This window comes from Macaca thibetana, chromosome 12, assembly GCF_024542745.1.
Source record: "Macaca thibetana thibetana isolate TM-01 chromosome 12, ASM2454274v1, whole genome shotgun sequence".
In the NCBI taxonomy this organism is placed as follows: Eukaryota; Metazoa; Chordata; class Mammalia; order Primates; family Cercopithecidae; genus Macaca; species Macaca thibetana.
The window spans coordinates 63,330,754-63,344,920 of NC_065589.1; the positions used below are offsets into that span (position 1 = coordinate 63,330,754).

The following is a 14,167-nucleotide window of genomic DNA, read 5'->3' on the forward strand; positions in this document are numbered from 1 at the left end:
AAAAATACTCCAAGAATCAGTCATGATTTAACAGCAGGTAAGAAAGAATGAAATACTTCTTCATGAAAGAATGATATTTTGAAGAGGCCATCAGCATAATCTCTACAGAGCAGAGGTTTCTTAGGGGAGAGCTATCATAGATGAAGACTTTTTTTAAGTGAAAACCACAGCCATGACTATAATTATACTGTAATCTTAAGGAGTGCCCAGTTGTTATTTGGAGGGAAATAAGTATAGAGCTAGCATACTATGTTTCATTTAGAATATTATTTTGTTATTATTCATAACTTAGATCATTGAGACTGGAAAAAAATGTACCATTTTTAAGAGCTGGTTTTATAATTACCATTTTGTCTGCTGCATCTAATTATTCATTTAGGTTTACCTGTCCCTGATAGTTACTGTCCAAATCTGACATAAGCAGATATACTAAATCTCAGGACTTGGATAAATATAATTTTTTCTGTACGTCACTAAAGTGTTGGCTGTGGTTAGCAAATGTGCTAAGTTGCACAACCAAAGGTGCAAAATCCTTCCTGACATTTGCAAGCTTCAGTCATTTCAAGTTTCTTTTATTCATTCAAATGCCCACTAAGCTAACTCATCAGTATCAATGACAATCAGCTTAGCATAAGCAAAACAACCATTCAGTCATAGCCACACTGTGTAACATGGATATATGAGATACTTTATTCTGACAACATGGTCAGATGCCACTAGATGCAAAGTTAAATTAATTAGATATGAGAGTAAATAATAAATCATTTTAGTTCCAAGCATGTATAACTTCAATTTTACCATAATACCCCATATAACTGAAATTAGGTTTCTGAGTTGAGATGTGTAAACACACCTATTAATTTTATCAACATCAAATTGACATCTGCTCTAGTCTTTTTGAACTATATGAATCTTTATTTAAAACCTAAAAATCCATGGGCAAGGAAACAAATCCTTCAGACCTAATAGAATGCAAATAAATTATTCTAGTCTAACAGAATATAAAGTTTGTTGTGAGAATGCATTTCTCTTTGAAATAAAAAGCAATTTTAAAAGATATAGTTGCCCACCTAAGGGGGAATAATCCCTTGACATATAAGTGATACTGAAAATTCCAAATTGTTGGGATAAGTAGATATTTTGAGAGAATTGAATTGCTTTGTTAGAAGGGAGATATGGGTGTCAGTTTTCTTTATTTCCATTTTACCATGACAGAGTGGTAGTTTTTGAGTAGCTGGGAGATACTCAGAAAAATTACGTGAAAGAAAGCCACTTGTCAGTCTTTTAGGATATATTTGGTTCTGTGTCATCAGAAGGTATTCTGCCCTCTCCCTGGAATCAAGTTGCAAACACGATCCTCAATAGTAATTAGAGCTAAGCGGCAATTACAGGACGTATGATTTGTTCAGAAGCACTGCCTGCCGGCTGTTTCCTGGCACCACATTTCACAGGAGCACCAGGTTGAAATGATGGAATTATTTACTTTTAAATGTAACATCTCATACAATGCTCAAATGCAGACGTGAACGTGGACTGTAACCTTAAAAACGAAGGTAAGCACTGCTAACTGACCCACATTTACACCTTAAGGAACTTTCTTATGAAATATGTGACAAAAATATAAAACAGGTCAAATGAATTTCAGAAAAAGATAAAAGTATCAGAATTAAGACAAATAGAATTTGCTAATTTTGCAATTCCTTTCTCTAATACTATCTTGATTTTCCTAGCCCGTTTGTATTTCAGTTGTACTATTGAACCACTGTGCTAACTATAATGATGAGGTAACTGATTTCCCACATTTCTTTAAGCTTTCAAAGTTTGTGTCAGAATAACTACTAGGTAAAAATGAGATTCATGTTCAATCCAAGTATGTTACAACTCTCTCTCCGTTTTAACTTCTTTTCAGAAAGTATATTTAAGCTGATGATTATACATGTCCAAGAATCCACATTCAGATGGACAGAATAGTGGCTGGTAGCCTGTAATCAAATTGAGTGACGTGGGTGATTTACACTCTTGTCACATGATTTTTATGATAGGCACCATTTCAAGTTTTAATGTTCCATCTAGTTCACGTCAAAGCTCAATGGTTTCATGTTTGTTTAGACCCTTGGGCATAGAAATCTCTCTGGAAACCAGGTAAGTTTAGCTTCTCAAGAGGGAGTATTGTCTGTTATAAGAGTAGGTATAATTTGTATGTATACAATAGTTACTTGTGAAATTTTCATTTCTATTTTAATGTTATCACTTTATTTTCCCCCACCTTTTATTTCCCCCACCTTACTCCCCACCTTTTTTTTTTTCAATTTTACCATTTGTAAAACATGAATAAATATATTATTAGAAAAGGACTTAGGAACTCTTGGCACAGGAAGATGTTTTTATCTCATAGTCTCCAGTGGAATTTCAGGTGGTTTGAAAAATATTGAAACAGCATTGACTTCTTTTATTCTATCTTATTCATGGGTTAGAAGTATAAACACTGAGGGTTCAGTGGACTTGCAAAAATGAATAGGTTAAAGCCAAAAATGCATTAATTTTTCCAAGGTCCTTGAGACGCTGATGTGTGACCTCTTGGCAGACAATGTTGCTCAGTGGAGTTATTACATACCTGATTTAGAGAAGATATTTTCTAGTGCTAGATTCATTGTGGCCTTTGTTTTCTATGTTTGCTTTTCCTAGAATTATTTATCCTAAGCATCATTTTCTTCATCAGAAAAACATGGGATGATCATAAGCCATGTAAAGTTTAGAAAACTACTTATTGTGGTGTGTGTAAAATATATGTAAAAAGCTACTTAATATATGTAAAAGCACCTTGTGCTCTCCAACGAAATGGTATAGTATTTGTATAACCCAGGACACAATGATGAATTTCTGTAAAAATATACCATAAAATTCTATGGTGCACTCAAGTTTCTAACTTGTCCCTCTCCTTCACATGGAAGGCAGATACCATCGTGGGAGCACGTAATAAAAACAATCCTCAGTTGTTGCAACTGAAGTGACTACTGGAGACAGAACTAGAGATATGGTCTAATTTAATTGTTACGTCTTGTCACAGGGACAAACTTGACCTGATACTACAATAATCTTGCTATTAATCTTTTGATTTATAGAAGCAAATATTGAAAACCAAACCAATACAATGTAGTTGCAAAATAAGGCAAATGACAAATTTTATGAGTGCTCTCTAGTTCCCTGGAAGTATTATGGTGGGAGCCAAAGACAAAGAGATGAAAGAGACACACAGATAGGTGCACCGATGTACAGAAACACAGAGGGACAGAGACGCGGATGTCACATACAGGAGAGAAACAGGAGAGAAGAGCAGCAGAAAAGACAGGTGGGAAAGAGGGAAACTATGGAAAACAGTGATTAGAGAGAGTTCGAGAATGTTGGTGTTAGAGAAAAGGAGACAGAGAGACAAGTCAATCAAAGTTTGGAAAGTTGTAGAGATTGTGCAGTTTTGACACTTCGGGTTCTTTTGCATTTCTTTGAGCTGGAAGCATGCTTTCTCAAGTTAAATACATTGAGCACCAGTTCCATTTTTATGAATTGTGTACTTCCCTTTGGTGTCTTTTAAAGCAAAGGGAGCTTAACAGTCTGTTTGAAGTTCAGAAGAGACCACTAGTTAAAACAAATGTCTTAAAAGAAAATATTTCCATTCCTTTGTTGCCTTATAAAGCAAATCATTGAAAAGGAAAATAATGAGTGCTGTGTGAAATGCTCTACTTTCAGTGGGACTTCTTAGGAAAAAGTCATTATGGCCTTGACTTTTGATGTTCATTACTGGGATAGGAGGGAATCATTTGGGGAGCCAAAATGAAATTCCATATAAAGAATATTATTCAGATTTTAAAAAGAAGATCCTACCATTTGCAGCAACATGTATGAGACTGGAAGACATTACGTTAAATGAAATAAGCCAGAAAAAAAAATACTGCATGATCTTTTATATGTAGATTTTTTTTTTAATGTCAAATATATAGAAACAGAGAATAGAAAGGTGGCTATCAGAGTGTGGGAGAGAGGGGAGTATGGGGAGATGTAGGCCAATATAGGCAAAAGGTAGAAAGTTGTAATTATATAGGATGACTATATCTAGACATCTAAGGTACAGCATGAGGACAGTAGTTAATATTATTTTGTATGTTAGAAAATTTCTAAGAGTGGATTTTAGGTACTCTTACCACACACACAAGTAACCAAGTGAGATAATGAATGTGTCAAATTGCTTTACTCTAGTGATCACTTCACTATATATATGTACATCAAAATATCACATTGTACACCATAAATTTTATATGATACTAAAAAAAGAACCTGACAGTCAAATTGTAAAGCAAAAATTTTGATGACTATGTTAAAAAAAAAAAAAAAGAAAAGAGAAAGAAATTTCATGTAAGAAAGACTGGTACAAAGTCAGTATAATAGTACAAGAGTAACATGATGCACAGGACCAAGGCAGCCATTTATGATGAGTCCCTTCACGTGTAGAAAATGCTTGGGTGTTCATTGGAGATATTTTGCACATCGCTAGTGCCCCAGAAGCTGCCTACCTGACTGAAGCAAGTAGTATCAGTTTCTAGGATGTCAGGACAATGGCAGAGTTTCAAGAAGCCAGGCCAACTATCAGCCCAATCTGTTAAATACCCACTAGAGACCTTTTGGAGTACAAGCATTCCCTGGGTCACAGAACATTCCATGTTTCTCAGGAAAAGGGTGAGCTCACATTGTCTTCCAGTTGCCCACAGCAGTGTTTGAAGAACTTAGATGCTCTGCTTTACTAGGTTGTTCCTGCTCGTGCAGTTTTTGCTCCACTCCATTTTATACAGATTTCTGTCATACAACGAAGAGGTGAAAGGGAAGAAAATAATTTTAGGTGTAAGATATTAGGAAATTTCAAACAAGAAATTGCTACTAATTCTAGTCCACTTTGCAAAACTAAGCCAAACGCACTGCTCTTTCTTCCTTCTCCAGATCATCCCTCACCATTTTTTCCCATTGTAGCTCCAATTTTACCCCATCCTCACAGTCTCTGCTCGCTCTGACCCTGGCACGGCCAGATCAGGCACCCCATACCAGGTTTCCAGGGGGATGGAACAGGGGCTTTCATGCTGCTTGCACAGCAACCTTGGCTGCCAGATGGAAACCATCTCTGCCACTCCTGGGTGAGAATGGCTGATTTGCTGATGGAGGACCAAGAGTGGCCTTTTCTATGATGGCCACCATGGCTATCATACTTTACTAGAATTTGTTATGAACACTCTATAGTGCATTATAATTCTGGTGACCTTGGGATACCGGTGCAAAAAGGGTTTAGAGCAGTTTTTACTGTTTCTATTTATTCCAAAGTTGTGCTTTCTGGGATTTTATTACTTTTTGTTGTTATTTTTAACATGGGCAACTGCTTTTGAATAGCTATGAAGTGTTTGGTTAATATTTAAGCTAAAGAAACCTTTTTTCTCTGCCAAGGCGGGAGTAGAGGGCACTAGCAGAGCAAATATTAACTCTGTTTTCTCAAATTGAACAAGCTTGGGGTGGGGGAAATACCCTTTTAAAAAGGATAATTTATATAAACCACTATTCTTTTCTTTCCTCTCTTTTTGTTCCTTAAATGCCACAGCCTAGACATTGAAAGCAGGAACTGAAATTCCCTGAAACTAGGAGAAAAAAACATTAGGTGCCCTAGAGCTAGAATTTATAGCAGCAGCTGGGTGCACTGACCTCAGAGTTGCTGTATCCAGATCCCTTTAGCCTGGCTCTTAGTGTGAACTGCAGAGGAGAGGCCTAAAGACAGAGCCAGAGGTCTAAATAGGCCTGCTGCTTTGATCTCAAATAGAAGGTCAGTTGCCATTACTTGAAAAAAATGTGTCTTCTCAGATAGCATTTTTGTTGTGATTCTGATAGTACTTCAGTATAAAAACCACCAACACAGATGTGAGTATGCCTCCTACCATGAGGCTATTTAAATTAGTTATATTGATCTGAACAGTGTGGTTAAAGCATAGTTGTAATGAACTTTGTTGATCTCTTTTTTTCCCCATTGGGAATATTAAAAGAAGTATTTAAAATGAGGCATTATACTGGGGATTCCAAAAGCAGGGAGGGAGCGAGGGGGGACAAGGGTTGAAAGCCTATCAGGTACTATGTTCATTACTTGGGCAACAGGATAATTAGCAGCCCAAACCTCAGCATCATACAATATACCCATTATATAAACCTATACATGTACCCTATGAATCTAAAACATACATATATATAATACATATATATGTGTTTTATATATATATAATAAAATAACATGAGCTGTTACAATCAATTTTGTGCTGTTTTTTAAACTGGAAAGAAATGTTGGCTTTTGACCACACTGGCTTTTCTTTCATTGAATTTCTCCCATTAATCATGTTGATAAAACAGTAAAATTAAAATTTCATTTAATTAAATGAATACTCTCTTTAAAATTTCAGTCAAAATTAAAAAAGAAAACACGCCAAATACTAATCTTGAATTTTTTAAGAAGGTAATGATGACAATACATGATTCCTGTACATCTTTGATTGCACAGACTTAAATATTCAAAACAGTGTTCATGGGCACTGAGCTCTAGGTTTGGTTCTACCATCAGTCAGGTACCATGGTAGATTAAGCTCTCCAAATCCCATTTTTGTTACACAAAATGAAGGGTAGATTCCTAAATTATGCTTACCTCTAAAATTTTATTAAATATAATTCTTCTAGAACTATTCAGTGACTTGAGTAACATTGTTGTACTTTTCCTGGGAAAGGTTGTATTTTTTAGGGAGGTTTCCAAAATAAATGATAGTTCTGCACTGCCATTAGGTCGCTAGCATGCTGTAGACTGCCATCATAACTGCCAATTGTTAGATTTTATAGACTCAGAGTTCTAGATACAGATTTTTCTCTTTGGCATCACTAGAGTCTGTGTTAGTCTCCCCTATTCACTTCCTAAATTCAGCAAGGAAGCATCAGCATCAGGGACAACAAATAGTTCCTCTGTTTGTAATAGAAAGAGGCTTCAGACTTCAAGAAAGGGTCTTAATGCCATTTAGAAGAGTCACCAGGCAAATGTAGCTCAGGACCATCACCCCAGGTCTTTTTGCCAGTAAATTTCATCAGGCACTGTGACCTCCCAATCCGTTCTCGACCTCAGACAATTTTAGTAAAGCCCTGTCTGGAGATAATTTTGGCTTCTCCAAAGACTTAGTAATTTAGAAACTAAGCACATGACATTCCCTTTTGATAAGTCAGGTGTTTAAAAATTATTGCAGAAAACTTGAGAAAGCATTTGTTGGAATACTGTTTTTTCTTCTTTCAATTTCCTTTTTTTTGCATGATCATGCTTAATACTATTGAGTTATAAGCTGAGAAACTACGATAAAGCAAAAATATTTTAAATTCAGTTTTAACCCTATACATTTATTTAAATTCTTAAATTCTCATACTTTTCAACGCTGCTTTGAAAAAGGATTGCAGCCAATGAAGTAGATCACATGTTTGACCAAACTATAGTTTGTACAGTATAGCAAATAAATCTTATCCATTTTTTTTACAACACTTAAATGTAAGCAATTCAGTCTGTGGGCAAGATATTCAGGTATAAATGAATCACCAGTTGGCTGTACATATTCTATTGCCACAGCATCTGAAAAGCCATCTGTTGCATCTCGGTGAAAGATTCATTGTTTTGTGTAAAAGCTGGCATATTACTACAAGACCCAAAGGACATTGTGGCTTTAAATCCCTCATGATGTGGCTTCTCTGATGTTTTTTGATGCAGCACTTCATTATTGCTTATCAACTTCAGTGCAGTGCTCAGAAGGATTTACTTTTAAATGTAACATTCTGCCAGGCTGCTGCCATGGTGGCTGCTGTCGGAGCTCTTTAGGGGGAACCCTGAGCTTCCCCAAGGGAAATTCAGGCACGTAACTGCCAATTGTTAGATTTTATAGACTCAGAGTTCTAGATATACATTTTTCTCTTTGGCATCACTAGAGTCTGTGTTAGTCTCCCCTATTCACTTCGTAAATTCAGCAAGGAAGCATCAGCTTTAAAGAGAAATTTTATTTGCTCACAAATCATTTTGAGCAAAATCAAGCTGGCAGTGGAAAAAAAAGAACTCAAAAAGCATCATCGTCATCCTAAAACTATACAAACTTGACAGTATTTGAAGACATTCTTATTGAGAAATTTTGCCTATATTTGTCGAAGCATTTTATTAGAATTAATAGCATTGACTACATTTTTAAAAAATTTGTTAATTTATAACATACAGAAAAGTGCACATAAGTGTGCAGTTGAGTGAATGTACACAAATATAGCATACACGTGTAGCTGGTCCCTAGATCAAGGAAAGAACATTTCTGGCATACTAGAAGACACTCTGAATGCCCTGTTTTAGTCATCTCACCCCCCACCTCATCCCATCCTTGCTGTGAGGAGAGCCACTATCCTAACAGAATAAATTACTTTGCCTGGTTTTATACTTTATATAAATGGTATCATACAGCATGTACTCCTTTATTTTAGTTCTTTTTTTCAACGTTATGCTTGCAAGATCTATTTGTTGTTGCATGTAAGTATGTGCCATTTGCTCTCATCACTGTATGTCATTGTATGAATGTTTCATCGTGTGAACATAAAAAATTATTTTCTATTGTTGATAGATTAACTGCCTAATTTCCAGTTTGGGGCTATTATGAAGAATATTGCTATAAGCATTCTCGAACATATCATTTTTGTTAGGTATATACCTAGAAGTGAAATTTCTGGGTCATACGGTATGTATATATTCAGCTGAAATAGATATTGCCAAGTAGTTTTTCAAAGTAGCTGTGGCAATTTACACTTTAATATAGAATTCTAGTTGCTCTGTATCCTTGTCGACACTTAATAATCTTCATCTTTCTTCATCAAATTGAACCATTCTTGTGGATATGTAGTGATAACTCATTGTAGTTGTAATTCACATATTCCTAACTACTAATGAAGTTAATCACCATTTTTGTATGTTTATTGGCCATTTTAATATATGCTTTTGTGAAGTGTCCGAGTCTTTTGCCCATTTATCTAGTGTTGTCATTTTCTTATTGATCTGTAGGAGTTCTATATTCTAGATTCAGGTCCTTTGTCAAAAAATTGTGAATATCATCACCCACTCTGTGGATTGCCTTTTCATTTTCTTGATTGTGTCTTTTTCCTACATTCTTATTAAGAGAATATATTCATTAATTTTTTTCTTTTATGATTAGCATCTTTTATTTCCTGTTTAAGAGACCTTCGCTTACTCCAAGGTCACAAAGATACTCTTTTTGGTTTTGGTTTTTGGTTTTTCTATTTTCTGTTTTACCTTTTAATCCAGAAACCCTAAGAATACCTTGAGAGCCTAAAAAATTTTTAACTTCAACATATTCTGTTTTCTCTGTACTTTTTGTTTATACAGTTCCCTCCCCCATTCTTCCATATATACCTCTCAAAACACAAGCCATTCCTCAAAGTTTATCTTAAGAGATAGCTCATCTGTGGAAACATTTATGAGCCCCATTTATGAACCAGCTACAATTTCTTTCTCTCTTCAACCTACTTAACATGTTTTTGATAACACATGACCGCTGCCATTTATGGTAAGTATTAATAGATTTAATTATTCATGCTCTCCTAGGATATGGCATAATATCAAGGATTGGGAGTAGTTTGTAACCATGTAACTGAAGCTTATACAACACTGGCTATGTATCAGGCACAGGTTTAGGCAATTTGCGTAGAAAAATCTCAGTTAGTTTTCCCACCCGTCCTATGATATAGCTACTCTTATTTTTCTTAATTATAGAAAAGACAGTGGAGGTATAAATAAGTGAAGTTAATTGTCCAAGGTTGCACAAGAAAGCAGTGCACCAAGGAGTCTTCAGGTTCTAACATATCTGTCTCCTGAGCTGGTGCTTTTAACAGATGTAGAACAGTGTTGCCTGTGTCATCTTAATTTTAAAAAAATTTAAGGCTTGTTTCCATGCTCAAAAAATTATGGGAAGAAATTTTTTCTGCCTAGATGTCCACAGTGCCTGTTAGTATATTAAAAACTCTGAGATACGTTGCAGAAAAGAACTGCTTTAAGCTTTGTTGAAGCAACATTTTTCTAAATGTATTTGATGACAGAATCTTTTTCATGTAACAACTTTACATATAACCTACTTTAGGGAATGATGACATGGGCTTTAAAGTCAGATGAACAGGAGTTTGGACCCAGGCTCTACCACATACTGAGTGATTTTAATCACTCTAAACCTCACCTTTCTCATCTGTAAAATGGGAATAATAGTATAAATATCACAGAGTTGCATTATAATTTAGTAAGAATAAGGGACATAAATCACTTAGCACATTACCTCGCATGCAGTAAAATCTCATTAAATGGTAGCAGTTGTTATTATTTTCTTATCTTAAAAAGTAAAATAAGTTCTGATACAGTTCATAATCCCTGTAGTTGTTAGCATTGTGCCTTGTTAGTCCCTCATAAGTATTTATTGAATCAAATAATACTATTATTTGGAGAAGATTCTTTTTAGATAAATATATTCATTATATATCTTGGTTATTTAAGTATCAGATACTACACTAAGGTCAAATAAGTTTCAACTAATTCCCAATTGAATACTATATCTGTTTGGAGGTCCAGTATTTTAAATCTCTTAGGTTTATGGTAAAATGTTTCTCCCTCAGCTGGAGAATGTATCTATATGACTGGAGTGTTTTCACCTGTACAATTTGGTGACCATAGCATGGTAGTGAAAAGCAGAATTCAGAAGTCAAATAGCCTGGGTTCTAATTCTGGCTCATCTGCATACAAACTATATGAAGTTGAGCTTAGTCTCTCTGTGCCTCAGTTTGTCATCTGGAAAATGGGGCTAATACCTTGTTAATCAGATTGCGAGGCTGAAATATGTATAAGTATATACATGAGTATATGTAAATGAGTATATATACCTGCATATGTAATGAACTTAGGATAGTGCCTGCTACATAGTGTGTTCTATAAAAATGTTATCTCTGTTATTGCTATCATGAGACCTTTTCAAAAGCAAAATCCTTTATCAGTCACCTCCCCTATTCATATAGCCACCTCTTAGTGGCCATACTTTGATAGTCTCTTGGTAAATTATTTTCTTCACCTAGCAGATTAATGAAAGAAAAGAAATGCTGAGAGAAGTGGAGGAGATGCTGTGTTGGCAATTATCCCGATGAGGGAAAAAATATGCAGTATTAGGTGCAACAAAGCTGGGAAAGCAATGAAAAGAGAAAACTGAGTTTGGCAGAAAATCTGAAATGCCACTCATTTAAATTTCTTTAAAGAAATCTTTTGGAGTTCTATAATTGACATCGCCTCCCACAATAGGTTTTTATAATATGTTAAGTTTTTAATTTCAGTACTCACTGACGGGAACATGCATAATAATGGCATAAGAAGAAACTACTCTTGCAGGATATAGAATAGATACAGACTTGATCTCATTCTGCAAATGCTTCTTCATGCATATTTGTTGACTCTGGCATACTCTTTTGAAGAATGAGGTGTTTTGTTTGCTTCTGTTTTGGCATATAAAGAAGAGCCACTAGGAAGTCTCAAAGTTGTAATCTAAATGCACTTTTAAGATTATATATCTAAAGGCCAAAGACTAAGGCAATAATTTCAGGTGTCATCTGTCCTTAAGTTAGGTTGTATTGTGATATATTATGACATAATCCATTAACATAATAAGGTACCTATTATGTTACAGAGGCAGTTGACTGAAATAATAGTTTTCTTATGATCATATTAGGAAATTTTCTTTTACATATTATTGATTTCATAGCTATGGATGAATTAACTTGTATTTTACCATCAAAGTGAAATGTATGGAAGAAAGTAATTGCATACTAATGGGAATTCATGTTCATATGAATACATGGAATTTCCATGATAAGTGTGAAACTGGTGGACTAGAGGAGATCCCCAAATGCCTGTGAGACCTCAACTCTGTCTGGTGTCCAGACTCTTGATGCTGTTGTGAGAAGGAATTTAAGGACAAATTGGGATAGAGTGAAAGTACAGATTTATTGCAAAGTGAAAAGTACACACTTAAGGAAGGGGATTGTGGGCATACTCAAAAGAAGTGAGTCACACCACAGGGTTTGGAGTTTCTATATTTATGGGTTTCTTTAATCAAGTGGAGGGATATTCATGAAGATTCCTGTAAAGATGTGAAGATTTCTTGGAACTGTGTGCTATCCATTTTTACACCCAATATGGGTGGTCTCAGAACTGTCAGGACACTGGTGGGTGTGTGATTTAGTATGTTAGTGAGAGTAGAATGAGATCCTAGGTGAAACCCAGGTCAAATCCAGCGCCATGTTGGGACCAGTTAGTCTCAGCCAGCTTGGCCCACACCTTCGTTTTTCAGGGTCTTATCAGCCCCTACCTTATGCAGCTATTTCAACAGTTTTCTTTTGCTAAACATGTGAAACTACTCTCTGGAATTTTCTATCCTCCTGTGACCACCTTGTATTATTCCTTTCTCAAGAGTGTTAAATTATTCCTGTTAAATTTTTGGAGTATGCATGCTTATATATGTGTATTTCATTTTAGTACAGGAAATTTGATAAATATATGCATTCAGTGATATGAAAAGTTTTATTATCAAATAGGGTGGAACCCTGTTATGATTTTATTCATCATGACTTTATTCATTATGATATATTCCAGATTACATACTATGTTCTGAAACAGAACTACAAATAGGAGGTGTCTTATGTAATATTGCCAAATAGTTTATACAAAAGTCACAGGTTGGTTCTGTCCCATGAGAATAGCAACTTAATGGGTATATTATATCACCTTTTGCATTGCAATGCCTGATCATTATATTTTAAACCTTTTTTCTTAGCAAGTCCTTGACTTTTAGAGAAATTAAGCATTTTCTTTCAGAGTGCAATGCATTTTGGTCAAATTTCTGCTTGTAACTCCTGCTGACTTTCAGGCACCCAGAGGTGAGGAGAAAGAATTCTTAGCAGCAGCAGCAGCAAAATCTGAAACATGAAGATAGAGAGATCAGAGCATGAAAGAACTTATCCAAAAAAATGCACTTTGTCCCTATTTATTTACCATTTGCAAAAACAAGCAATAAGTCCTGGTGAAGTAGTATTAAAAAGTAGGTTTTAAAAGTGAAAACAGCAAGGTTGAGGTGAAGGAATAATGAAAATATAGTTTACATTTATTCAGAAGATCTACCAGTACTTTAAAACAATCTGTGTTTAACATGGCAAATTGTCTATCATTAAAATGCTAATGAAATGGTAAACAGCTGCTAAGTTTTTTATGCTAATGAGTAGTAACAGCTAAGTAGTTCTCAAGCCTTGTCTTTATTAGCATAGAGATTTGATTGGCTAAGGGGGATCATTGTGCATTCCAACCTTTGTTGATGGAGTAATCTGTTTGTGAAGTTCCCTGTTGCATTCTATTTGATTTGGGTTTGTTAGAACAAAGTGACTCTCACCAGGCCCTCGGGAGCTGTGTATTACACAGTATTATCAGAGCCACCGTTGTGGGCTTAGAGAAGGAACTTTGCTTCCCTCCAGGAGACTCGCAATGGCAAAATAATTACACATTTGTTTATCATTCAGCTTTAAGTAGAATTAGTCTATACCTTCCTTTAGACTTTTAATGACTATAGTAATAATAAAATAGGCCATTGGGCCAACATAAGAAATATCTCTGGGTTTTGTTTTGTTTTGTTTTGTTTTTTGAGACAGAGTCTCGCTCTGTCGCCCAGGCTGGAGTGCAGTGGCCGGATCTCAGCTCACTGCAAGCTCCGCCTCCTGGGTTTACGCCGTTCTCCTGCCTCAGCCTCCCGAGTAGCTGGGACTACAGGCGCCTGCCACCTGGCCCGGCTAGTTTTTTGTATTTTTTAGTAGAGACGGGGTTTCACTGTGTTAGCCAGGATGGTCTCCATCTCCTTATCTCGTGATCTGCCCCTCTCGGCCTCCCAAAGTGCTGGGATTACAGGCTTGAGCCACTGTGCCCGGCCAATATCTCTGTCTTTTTTTTTTTTTTTTTTTTTTTTTTTAACTTAGCTAAGAGTTTAAGCAAAACTTGTAAAATAAATATTTT

General features: G+C 35.6%; 1 protein-coding gene across 5 annotated transcripts in view; it reads left to right on the forward strand.

Annotated features, from left to right (window-relative positions):
• ZNF385B (zinc finger protein 385B) overlaps nucleotides 1-14,167 on the forward strand; it is a 423,520-nt gene that overhangs the window by 294,547 nt on the left and 114,806 nt on the right. The window contains exon 1 of one of the 5 annotated variants that reach the window (XM_050750568.1): nucleotides 1,566-2,142. The exons of the other annotated variants lie outside the window; for them this stretch is intronic. The gene's annotated coding sequence lies outside the window, so the exon portion shown is untranslated. Of the gene's footprint in view, nucleotides 1-1,565; nucleotides 2,143-14,167 lie in introns of those variants that run through there. 5 annotated transcript variants of the gene reach the window in all.